We start from the raw sequence: 12,977 nt of genomic DNA, 5'->3' as shown, positions 1-12,977 counted from the left end.
AAGATAATCCATGGGTACAGTCTTGAGTATGGTTTGCATATATAGTTTATCCAGAAGCCTCCGGTCTTTGCCACCCTCCTCCTCCAGCACTCCCATCCACTTGCCTGGCTGAGCTCAGTGCTGACAGACATTAAACACTGTCATCTGAGTAGAATAATAAAACCCAGCAGACATGAATTCTCACCCCTCTCATTTTGTAGGGAATATCAATGTCGTCATGTTCCAGTATCCCTGGAAAAAGTCGTGTTTTTTCAGAATGAGCTCCAAAAAGTCCTACAACACAAGATGGTGTCATTAACACTAATTTCTGACATTCTCTTTGGGGAGCCCTGGAGAAACAATTCATGAAATTTGTGCTTGCCTGGATCCAGAGGAAATCTCTAAACTCTATTATACCACCACCCCAAGCCAACCCCCAGCCAAGATGTTGACAGAGGCTCTTAGGAATCATGACCATTATTTAATAAATTATCTTATTATACTTTACAATTTGTAAATGCAGTCAGAATGGTGATATGGGTTAAGATTAATCTCTTCTAACTTTAAATATCTACAATTCAGATATGTTGTCTGAACTACTCAACTTCTTGCATAGATGATTTTGAGATAGAGCACCCCAAAGAGATTCTTCTCATGCAAAGGTGGGATGGCTCAGATGATACATTGATTTAACTCTTTTTATGAACCAGAGACAGATAAGCATCAATGAGGCACTCGTAGGCAGATAAAATGTGGAGAATTGACTTTCCATTCATGTTTGTGGGTCAATTTTAATTTTTTAAATGATACTAACATTAATCCTGAAAATTCCATCTAACTACATTTTACATAGAATTATTAAAGCCTCATTTCAGAATCAAAATAATGTCACTTTGTGAAAGATAAAGGCTGTAAAAGCTTTATCAAACAGTAAAACAATTTTTGCAACTTAAAGGAGGAATGCTTGGAAGTTGAAGGGAGATTGTTTTGTTTTGTTTTGTTTTGCTTTAATTTAGGTAGTGATTTTACAAGGCTTTTTCTTTCTGTTTTCTGATTCTTCTCTCAGATGGCAACTTGGCCTGTCAGTTTTGTGTCACTGCTTGTTTATGCCATAAATGTCATTTGGAATGACAACACTAGGAAAAGGTCAGGGCTATTACTAAACAAGCTTACCCCCTGGAGCCTAATACAGTCAAGACACTGTGATTCAACTGCTGGGAGTGGCTGGAGAGATGGCAGCAGGGAGAAATATTTAGGTATTTTTCAGTGCTGGTCCATGGAAATCATACCTTGGGGCTCAAAATGGGACAAAGCCAAGAGAAGCCTTATGTATTTGATTCAGGTAATGTATTCAGAGGAATTAACAGCAAGCGCCAGGATTTAAGGAGCCAGCAGAGCTGTCTGTTTCTTTTTATTAGTGCAAGGATGCTAAATACTGCTCAGAGAATGAAGTTTGATCAATAAATCATCCCCTAGTTGCTATTCTGCATTGGCTTCTTTGCCTGCACTGTTAGAAGAAGACCATGTGTTTGCCTTTTTTCTTTTCCCCCAGAGTAAAAATTCTTCAGTAAGTAGAAACAGGAAGGAAAGAGGAAATCAGCTCTAGCTTAATGCTATTTGCTGTCATCTGTGGCTTAGGTAGATAACCTTGCATATAGGTGACTCCTGCTGAGGGAGGGAGTTAACTCTCTAAATAACAACAACAGATACCAATCCAGCCCAAAATTATAATAACTGCATCAATTGATTGAGAACCACCTAAGTGGAAGGATTGTGGGGAGAGGAGGGGAATCCTTGCTTAGACATCTTCAATCAAAAATATTTGATTCACCTCTCTCAAGACTATCTTTTGATAGGCTATGATAACATCACAGAGTGGCTTGAGTGGGAAAGGACCTTAAGGATCATCATATTCCAATCCCTTGCCATGGACACCTTCCACTAAAACAGGTTGCTCCAAGCCCGAACCAACCTAGCCTTGAACATTTCCAGGAAAGGGACATGAAATCAGATATCTACAATTTATTTTTTTTTAATCAGATGATATTAGGATTGTTAGAATTCCAGATTGGACACCATTTTAATAGATCCCTAAGAATATAATTAAGTTCTCTTCAATTAAGATATTCATTACTCATGCTGAAGAACCAGTGTGCCCACCATTCTTCTTTGAAGCTATGACAAAATATAGAAGTTCTCGTCCAAAAGAATGATCCTTGGAAAAAACATGGAAATAAAGACATTGAATACCTGCTGAAATTTGTATTGAGGTACTCACTGGCTTTCTTTAAAGTAGTGAAAAGAGAAAAACTGAAAAAGAAGTAACCAAACAATCTTCTCATCAAGGAATGATGAAAATGTGAAGTTGTAAATACCTGACAAGTAACTTCTGGTTGTTTGGCCACTGGAATTTTCTTTGCTATCAGAATTCCAGACAGAAGAGGAAAGTTGTCAATGAAACTATAAAGATGAGTTTGTATGCCCAAAGGTTTGTTCTAAAACTAAATCTTTGGAATTGTTAGAAGAGCTTTTTCTTGAGGCTTTGGTCAGTAAAATAAATCACATTTTCTATAGAAAATATACTTTTGCTGATTAACAGAAGCCAGGTGTAACAAAAATATGCCCTTTTCAAACTTTCAGAATTTTTTTTATTCCTCCCTTCTTTTTATTATTTTTTCTATTTTAGACAAGAAAAAAATCTCCTAGTGTTTTACATAAAACTGAGTTTTCATTTCTTTAGCAGATAAAGTTTTTAAAAAGTTAAAATTGTGCTATTGCAGCTGAACTCGTGTTTATTTTTTTTTTTCTATTTTACAAGCACTTATCTAGAAATCTTGGTACTTAACGTTCCATGAAAACAGTGCCAGAAATAAAGGTTGATCCAGCTCTATGAATCAAAATCCAAACTTACCATTAACAATACAAGATCCATAAATATTGATAATCTTCCTTTTTGATAAATGGGAGGAGGGAGAAAGAGGGAAAAAAACCCAAAACACCAGGGGGGACTTTGTAATAATTATTATTTATTATTCCATGGTGAAAAACAGAAACATTGACAAGGGAGGTCTGATTGGTCCCATCTGTGGCACAAATTTCCCAGGACTTTCCAATTCTTTCTTCAGCAAGAACTCCTTCTTTTCCAATAAAGACGTGTACATTCTTGAGGAGGGTGAGTCTTTCTGGATATTTATCTGTAGCTATTCACCCAAATTTGATAGGCCTGCAGCACTTAATGAGAAAGAATTTGCCAGTCACAGCTGGGGATTAGAGCCAGCCCTTGAACCCCATCACATGTGGCGCAGCAGCTCAGCTCTGCCGCATGCCTCGCCATGCCAGAAGTGCTTTATCTGTGTTTCAACCCCTTGGGTTTGCTCCATTCTTGGATTAAGAATGGAGTCAAATACTGCTGTTGGTCTTATCAGGACAGATCTGAGTCCAACATGACGAAAACACAAGGAATCAGGATAATGGTATTTTCCCTTGGTGTTCTTGTCGTAAACAATTGGTGCCACCGAAAGAACATCAAGGGGATGATCTCTTTCTGTGAAATATTCAGATCTCCACTTCAATTTGGGCTGCTCTGGGGAGCTGATGTCTGCCTAAACTCTTCAAATGCAAAGTCAGGGTGTATTTGTGAGTGGAGGCGGCTCGGCAGAAGGTCTGAGAAGCAGCACAAATCTTCATGGAGCACTGTTGAGAATAGAAGGAAATTCTTTCACATTACAAGCAAAAACCTCTGCCCCTTCAATGTGGTAAGATGCAAAACCCCAGCAAACGTGTCTGTTTTTATAAAAAGCATAGAACAATAGTTTCACATTACTGCAGGAGATTGGGGGCTGTGGGAATCAACAACTGAGCTGTCCCATCTCAGCCAGCATTGAGGGACTTAATACATTCACTTGCCTCCCCCTCCCTGCTGGTGTGCCCATAATTTCCATCTCTATGAAGCTAGGCATCAATAACAATGAAATTCATGGGGGTATATTTTGGAATGCTAAGTGATGAATTTTGCATCCAGGCAAGCAGCTTTCCATTAGAGTGAGTGGAAAGTGGAAAAGTAGGACATTATCTTGATTGTAGGTGTTCTCCTAAGATGCTGGAAAGTTAATATGTTTACAAGAGGCTTGTACTCCACATGATCTCACGAAACAGAAATAGTAGGCTGGGAAGGGGAGATTTGACCAGTTCACAATTCTTCCAGTGCCTCATTTCCCCCATCTAAAAGAAATCTGCATGTTCTACTCCAGAAAAATCTCCCATGCTTCTTCAATATATGCTTATAACAGTCTCTATGTGCATCAGAAACCTTTGAAACCAGCCCTAGGGCCAATTACCAACACAGAGCCAGGCATCACAATTGCTCTGTGTAAAAACCAGTGCCTTTCTTTCCTGCAAAATTACAGAATGGAACAGCAAAGTACCTTAGGTGTGGTGGTTGGCCAACAATAAACAGAAAACTGTAATCCCTGAAAACTAATACAGTGTAGGGGGGCTGCAGAGCAAGATGAATGGAAAGCTGTGTGGTGTGTGGAGTGTTCTGAGGGAATTTTTTTGTTGTTGTTGTTGTTTCAAAAGGAGTTTTTTTACCCCAGGCCAGAAGCCTTTGTGTCAGGGAGAGTGTCTCATTTCTCTGCTCAAAGGCTGTCAGAGATGACTGAGATTTGAAAATGCTTTCTGATGTTGATGAGGTCAAGGGAGACAGAGCTGCCTACCATCAGTCACTGCGTCAATGGTGGGATGGGAGGACACGTGAGAGAGAGGATGGAAAGAAACCAGTGAAATTGTTATCTCTGGAGAACTAGATAAAACAAAATAAATAAAATAAAATAAAATACAGGAGAAAGCAGAGGCACAGGTCAAACAGTAACACCAAAGTTTATGGCATTATTATTCAGCTGGAATAAGGGAAAATATCTTGGTTCCCAACTGGGGATGTTCTGAAGAGAGGAAAACTGACTGGAGGCAAAAGATATATTAATATTACTTCACTTAATCAATACATAAAATCCTCCAATGTGTTTTTTGTACAAGCCTGCTCTGCAAAGTTAACACCTGCAGTGTTTTCTGATTCCATCTAATTGTGCTTGCAATAGTTCAGATCAGGACTGGCCAGAGCAGCCAGGAATTGAATCAGGCCGTGGAAGTGGCTGCCAGAGACTGCACCCATCTTGCCCAAAAGACAGTGGGCCAATGCCACTGTCACCCTTAAAGATGGACTCCCTCTGTCCTACCTCACAAAGCAACAGCAGGAGCCTACTTGGATCAACCTGTGATATTCCATTTAACTGCAGATTTCCAAAGGTCACAGAAGGGCCTTTCACGTGGGATGTGGTTCTCCATGGGCTGTGCTTCTCCACAGGGATACCCAGCTGGGCTGATCCCACATAACTTTGTGTCTCAAATCTGTTCAGGGGAGCAAACATTTCTGCAGGGCAGCACACATAGCCAGCTTTAGTGTGCTGGCATTGGTTTCCAGCATACCGGTACACAGTGGTATCTGGTTTTATTATTGATTTCACAAGATCATTAGATAAAGACAAAAATGGATGTCACTATTGATACCAGAGATTTACATTGGCCATTTCTTCACTGTGCTCCCCTTATAAGCAGGCAAAGGTGCAATTGCTGACCCATGTGTGCTGGGCAGGATGTACAGTTTTTCTTCAAAATCTCAATGTGTGAACCATTTATGGCTGTGGTGCCACAAACCTCCTCCTGTTCCATAATTTCTCAGTTTGCTGTGGTCCACAGGAGATGCTTCCCACTTTTTGATGTGCTCCTTGAGTCAGAGGAAGACTGTAATGATGTAGTGGGAAAAGGGAATGCCAGCATGGAAAGCTAAGTGATTCAAAGGATTCTACCAGGTGATAAATGTCTTGTTTTATGACCCTTCCTTGTTGATGACACAAGATTTAAGAAGCGGCCTGAATGTGTGTGACAGGTAAATATTTTGTCTTCTGTATGGGGAGAAAGACATGGGAGAAGGTGTGGGGAATGGATCCATGTGTACCTGGTAACTCTGCCCGCCCAGCTGTCACTCAGCACCAAGGAGGACCACAGGACATCCAAGAGCAGCACATGGCTGCTCCACATCCCGGCAGCCACGCGTGGCAGGAGGGAGGGCACAGCAGGGAGCAGGGGCTTGGCTCCACATGCCTGCCCTCACAGCTCCACAGGGCAAATCCCACCCCACCAGAGCCAGTTCAAGGCACTTCCACTCCCAGATCCCATTGATGGAGACTCGCTGCAGTCTCTCCTTTCCCTGATGATTAGCACCCCTTTCACCTTGTCACATCAGCTGTTGGAAGGATGGAAATCTAACCCTGGATCGGTGAAATAATCTGATTTTAAACAATGTTTTTTCCAAAGACCTTTAAAATTTCATGGATCTGGCTTGATGGTCAGCCAAATACATTCTGAAACCAGTACAGCAGAACAGGAGCCGACCTTTACAGATCCTAGCAGATTTACCTTAGATGAGGAAGGAGGCTCCCTCTTGCACTCTGCCTGTGCAGGTGATGTGGAATCACAATTATTTCTGTATTAATAAATGTGGAAAACAACTAGTACTGTATTAATATATTAAACAGTGCCAGGTTTCTTTCACACTGAGCCAGGTGGTGTAGGATGGTCTATGTCCATAGTACTAAACTGGACCTCCAAAACTGAGTGGCTGCATCCAAAAAATCTATTGAGAATGGTCTCTGGACAGTGCCAAGCCCCAGACTGTGTCAGGATATCATCCAGGACAATACTAGAAACACCACACCTGGACAATTGCAATGTTTGATCCCCATGCCTGTAGTCCATAACTATTTGATCCATATCTGTTATGGATATAGTCAGAATTCAAGTCTTTGAGTTGAACAGCTCAAGAATATGAGCGGTTTCAAAGCTCATATTTATGATCTGACTAAGACTACAGATTATTCTAATTTTTGTGCTTTTTTTTTCCCTTTTCACAGCAATCCAGTCTCAGATCCTGAAACTGGTTGCTCATTCCCATGTTTCTCCCATTGCCATCTACTCTCCTGCCTACCACCAGTCCTACCATTAAAACTATTTTTATGTCATGTTGTAAACCATATCAATGAAGTGACAGCAAGGGACATAAAGACAGCAGGACATGGCATTTGTCATGTGCATTGTTTGCATTAATTTGCATTAATTGTTGGCATTAATTTCTGTATTTCAAAGTGAAGACATCTCACATTAAATCTCAAGGTGGCTTCCTGATCATTATTTTATCTTAACAGTAGGAATGCAAAATAATCCAGTGTATGACCTAAACTGAGGTAAATGAGGAAAGGGGTATTGCATCTCTGTTGTCACCAAGGAAACAAGAAAAAGTGACAGTTTCCACCAGCTCGGCACTCACCTCTACACCTTTAGTTCACCTGAGGTAGCAACCTGGCACTTCCATTAGGGATGGGTAAAGTAGAAGATATGAAAATCGCAGCAGGTATAAAAATATCTCTAAAACCCATGGAATAACAGAGAGGGAGAGAGAAAGGGAATAATTTATTAATTCCCATCTATTCACACAGTTGCAAGAGGGTGGGTGATTGCAAATTACGGTGACTGACAGGAGAAAGTGAAATTTATTCATTCCAGGACACCCACACCTGCAGAGGTTGTTGGGTGCTACCCAGTAAAGCACCACCTGGGGTAGAGCTACTGGGAATTTCTGAGAGAGAAGCTAAAGGCACCTTTTGAGATTTCCACTAAAAATCCTATTTGCCATGTAAGAAAAGTAAACAAAGAGGAATAACTTTTAAAATAGGGAACTATTTTAAAATAGTGTGGTTTCTAAGTCCATAATCAGCTTAAAGTGTAAATTAAAATAACACTCAGTTCACACTTTCTTTTCTCTAATTAAACTCACAAATAAATAGAGTTAAATATTAATGTTTCTTTGCATCTAAATTTTCCATTTGTTTCTGACTCCTTTAATTGCAACTTCAGTGGTTAAGAGATAAAGATTTACTTCTTACCTTAAAACCTCATCAAAATGACCTTAAAATATAACCCTCCTCACTTCCTTGGGAGGAAATTTTTCTTACGTGTTTTCTGCATATACAAGCACTGGGACTTATCTGTACTTATGAGGAAAGCAATTTTCTCTTTCTAACCAGATTTTACTCTGGAGTAAAATATATTTTATTTGGGATAGTTTTAGTTTATATAGCTGCAATAAGCTTCCATCTGATTCTTTGATTTTATTTATATTTTTTTATATGATCTAGAAGTACTTAGCCCAGTCATTTTAAAATCAAGCAAATAAATACATAAAAGCTTTTTACATAGCATACTATAAAAAAAAAAGAAGAAAAAAAAAAGCAGCATCAGAGAAAGTGAATCTCCAACAACAACGGCTTGGAGTAGGTTTACAGTTCTTCAGCCTTTGCTCTAGCCCTGGAGCCTGATGGGACGCTGGTGTCCTTGGAGGAATGGTCGAAGGAATTGCTGGGGGCCAATTGCTGATTTTATCATTCAAACACAAAATTTGTTACACCACTTTATCGGTCACAGGGAAAGCAATTATAGTGTAGTTCAATTTTCCACTCAATGACTGTGCTGGGGATCAAAGTCAGTTTTTTATGATGAAGAAAGAAATGTTTTGCTATTTTGTTTGTTATTTAAAAATAATAATAATAAAAGCTTGCATTTCCAGTAGAAGGCTGTGCTTGCCTGTGTACCTTTTTTCTTTCTGGAGATGGAGCTGATTATTTTCCCTTTTCTCTTGTTAAATAATCAGGCTATTTTGTTGGTGGTTCATTGTTTTTTGGTTGTTTTTTTTCTGTTTGTTTGTTTGTTTTTGTTTTTTGTTTGTTTGTTTGTTTGTTTTTTGGGTTTTTTTTTCTCTCCTCATTGACTAAAGTCACTCCAATGTAGAAATGCAATTGTCATGCTTAAAAGCAGTACAGCATTAGAACCTTAATCACAACACTGGAGGTGAAATAGTCTGTATGACACATTTCTTAATATGAACTGTTTCCTTTTGGTACCTTTTGAAACAAGAAATATTCATTGTGCACATCTTTTTTAATTTAATATCTTTAGCCCATAGAATCTAATTGTGACAAAAAATAATTCATTATCATGTTAGTAAACAATCCAATTCAAAAAACAAACACATATTTGTTGATCATACAAAAGCAAATTGGATGGACTCCCACCATAACAGATAAGTCATCCATAGAACTCTCTTTTAATCATAATTTTTATTTTGGTTTTTCTAAAGAAATTTTTTAAATAATGAGAATAAACAGCAGCAGAGAAAGGAAAATGTATTTCCTCAAATGAAAGTGTGTTAATCACACTTACACAGAGCTTTTATCTTTACAAATTTTAACTAATATATCCATCCGAGTCTCCTGTATGGTAAGAATTCAAGCAGTAAGGGCAAAATGTTTTCATATCATAAAGAAAATCACATCAATTATTTTGTCACATCAAAATCACATTTCAATTATTTAAAATTATTTAGTCAAATATTTTAATCACTCATTCTCAGAAAACAAAACAGAGTTTCCTGGATGTTTGAAGGCTTATTTCTTCATTTGATTTTTTTTTTTTTTTCTTTGAAATGTTTTACCACAGTGTCACTTCTTAGAGTGGTCACATAAAACAGAATCTTACACCAATGCTCAATTTCTTCAGCTCACTTTTTTTTTTGTTGTTGCTGTAAAATTGCCTCTTTCTTTCTTTCTATCAAAATCAGATTTGTCCTTGCTAGAACTGTGTCCCCAAGTGCCACATCCATATGTATTTTGAATACTTACGTGTAATTTTAAAAAGTGGAGAAGAAGGACAAAGAAAATAAGAGGAAAAAAAGGAAAAATTAAAGGGAAAAGAAAAAAAAAAGGAAAGGAAAAGCAAAAGCAAACAATGAAAGTGAAAAAATTTGGAAAAGGAAAATGTTAAAGTAAAAGGTAAAAAAGGAAGAAAAAGGAAAAGAAAAAGAAAAAGAAAAAGAAAAGAAAAAGAAAAGAAAAAGAAAAAGAAAAAGAAAAAGAAAAGAAAAAGAAAAAGAAAAAGAAAAAGAAAAAGAAAAAGAAAAAGAAAAAGAAAAAGAAAAAGAAAGAGAAAAAGAAAAAGAAAAAAAAGAAAAAGAAAAAGGGAAATTAAATCTCAGGGGGTTAAGTTTGACCTTCAAGCACTACAGCTCAGTTTGAAACACCTTCTGCTTCAAAATATTAGCTTTGAATTAATGCTTGACAACTCCAGCTCCTGTAGCAGCACAGCAAAACTCATTCACAGGCACTGTTTGAGAAACCCAATTTTATTTAATATATTTGCCTGCTTATAGTAAAAAAAAAAAAAAATTAAAAAAATCATTACTTTGTGCTCCCCAGCTATAAAAGCAAGCAGACAGCTCCGCTCTGACAAGTTCAAATTAGTGGATGGTTTCTCCCACTTGGGAGGCTTCAGCCCTGGCCTGTGGTCAGAGATAAATTTTTCAGTAAACCTGTACCTAAAGTGATGAAGAGAAACCTCCCAATTTCCTCATTCACAGGTGAGCTGGTAGCAAAGCAGGGTTGCTTTTTTGCCCATGCACAAAGCTGTGATGAAGGGAAGGTGGCACCGGATAGGGAAGGGAAGAGGTCAGGCATGAGGAGTCCTCAGCTGGGGACAGTGGAACCAGGCTCACCCCCCTGGCTGCATGTAAATGCTACAGAGTCTGTTAGTCCACATCTCCTAAATAATTTTTGGAAGATTCCCAATAAACATGATGAAATATGGTTCACTGCAACAGGAAGAAGGAAAAGGTAAATATATCCTTAACTCAGCAATAACTATCAAGTGCCAGAAACTCACCCCACTATCTTTTCAATCCCTTGACTTCCTTCTCCTGGTTTCTCATTTTTTGACTAATTGTTTCCCCCATTCAAGATTTTTTTTTTTTAAGAAAATACCAATCTCTCAAAGATCTAAGTCACTTCAGAGACTTCTTCATTTTTTGAAAAATTATTATTATGGAAAGAACTTGTTATGGAATCTGCTTTAGTGGTAGACATGGTAGTGACAGGCAAATGGTTGGATTCCATTTTTTTGGAGCTCTTTTACAGCTTAAATGGTTCTGTGATTCTGTGGTGGTGCAGACTAAGTTTTTTAGTAAAGGGCCAATCACTTTAGCTCCTGCTAGAAATTTTCAATTTTCTGGGAAAAATGTACAAATAAATGTGGCAGTTTAAGCAAGAGGTGTGGGACGTAAGGCATTGCTGGGAAGTGTGAGCTTTTCTCAATTATCCTCTTTAAGGATCCAGGAAAATTGTGCAGTGAGCAAAGATGTATGTTATGCAAGATCAGATAAAGAGACAAAAGATCACAGGACAACATCAAGCAGTTAATATAAAATTATGGAAGATGCATGTGGACATAAGTCTCGTGGTGGGACACATGCAGCTGAAGGTTGATTTGCTGCTCCACAAAGAAGAGCAAGCCAAGCCCAGTGTTGTCACAGTGACAGCTTGGATCACCACAATAGTTTTCCAAAGCCTATCACCTCTTCTTTTATTTTCTTTAGTTTATGAAAGACTATGCCAGCCTTTGAGGATCAAATTGGTGAACTCCAGAGATAAAAACTGTTCTCCAAAGTGTGAGCTAAAAGCAGCAGTTTTCTGCACTGGCAGGAAAACTCTAAAGCAGCTCAGAGAGTGGTTTATCTGAGATAAGTGTATAATGGAATCATAGAATCATAGAATGCTTTGGAAGGGACCTTAAAAACCATCCAGTTCCATCCCCCTGCCATGGGCAGGGACACCTTCCACTATCCCAGGCTGCTCCAAGACACATCCAACCTGGCCTTGAACACCTCCAGGTGTTCAAGCAGCCACAGCTTCTCTGGGAAACCTGTGCCAGGGCCTCACCACCCTCTGAGTAAATAATTTATTCCTAAAACCTCACTTAACCCTGCCCTCTGAGAGTTTGAAGCCATTCCCCCTTGAACCATCATAACATGCCCTTGTCAAAAGTCCCTCTCTTGAGCCTCTTGCAGCCCTTCTCTCATGGTCAGCTGGGAAAGTCAGTGTGGAATGGTCATGATTTAAATTAGCCTGTGTGCTGTTATGGAGAAGGAGTTTCACTTTAACAGGCTGTTACACAGTGGTAGTTCAGCAAAATAGTTCACAGAATCTCACCAGAGAGGGCAGACTGAGTAGCCGCTCATTTGGGGTTTGCAGTGAGTTCACATTAAACACACAATTCTCTGGGAAGTGGATAAATTTATCCAATTTATCCAATTCTTTCTTTGAATGTCATAAATTGAACTACTGTTTTCAAGCCTTACAGAAGAAAGAGTAAGAATTATTTCATGGTGGATGACTACAGAGCTCACTGATTGGACAACAATTTGGAAAGTTTGGGTTCAAATATCTGTAGGTGAAAGATGATAATAAGTCATCAATTTTTTTTTTTGTTTCTACTCAAACATACAATGGGACAGTCTCATGTTTATTGCAAGCAAGCTAGTCTTACTCTGAGCACTAGAAGGAACACTTTTGCATTCTCTTTTCAACAAAGGCTCAAGTTGGGGGTTGGTTCTTGTTTTATACAAGCCCTGTGATAGAAACACATAATATTGTATTATCAAGAAAAGAAACACTAATGTTTGGTGACATTCCTTTGACAAGTTGTCATGTCTCAATCTAAATTAAAACCACATCTGACACACCAAAAGCCTTGTCTTGATCTGTCTTGTTTGGATAGTGCCAGTTCATGATATGACCTGAAATCCATTCCTTGAGGTCATTTAGACAGACTCATTGAAACAATATATACTGGCCTCATATATTGGCTGCTGGTCAATGAAAACTCTGTCTAATGTGACACTGGAGACTCTGTCCCTGCCTGAAAGGAGTAAATGGATTTGATTTGGGGGAGGGAGGGAAGAGAGCAGAAAGTCTCTCAAAGGGAAAGTGCAGTAATATGGCCCTACCTCACATGAACAGTCCCTGTGGATCACCTGCCTCTCTCACATGGATGAGCATGGA

This window comes from Vidua chalybeata, chromosome 3 (genome assembly GCF_026979565.1).
Source record: "Vidua chalybeata isolate OUT-0048 chromosome 3, bVidCha1 merged haplotype, whole genome shotgun sequence".
NCBI classification, from domain to species: Eukaryota; Metazoa; Chordata; class Aves; order Passeriformes; family Viduidae; genus Vidua; species Vidua chalybeata.
Note: the sequence above shows the minus strand (reverse complement) of the source record.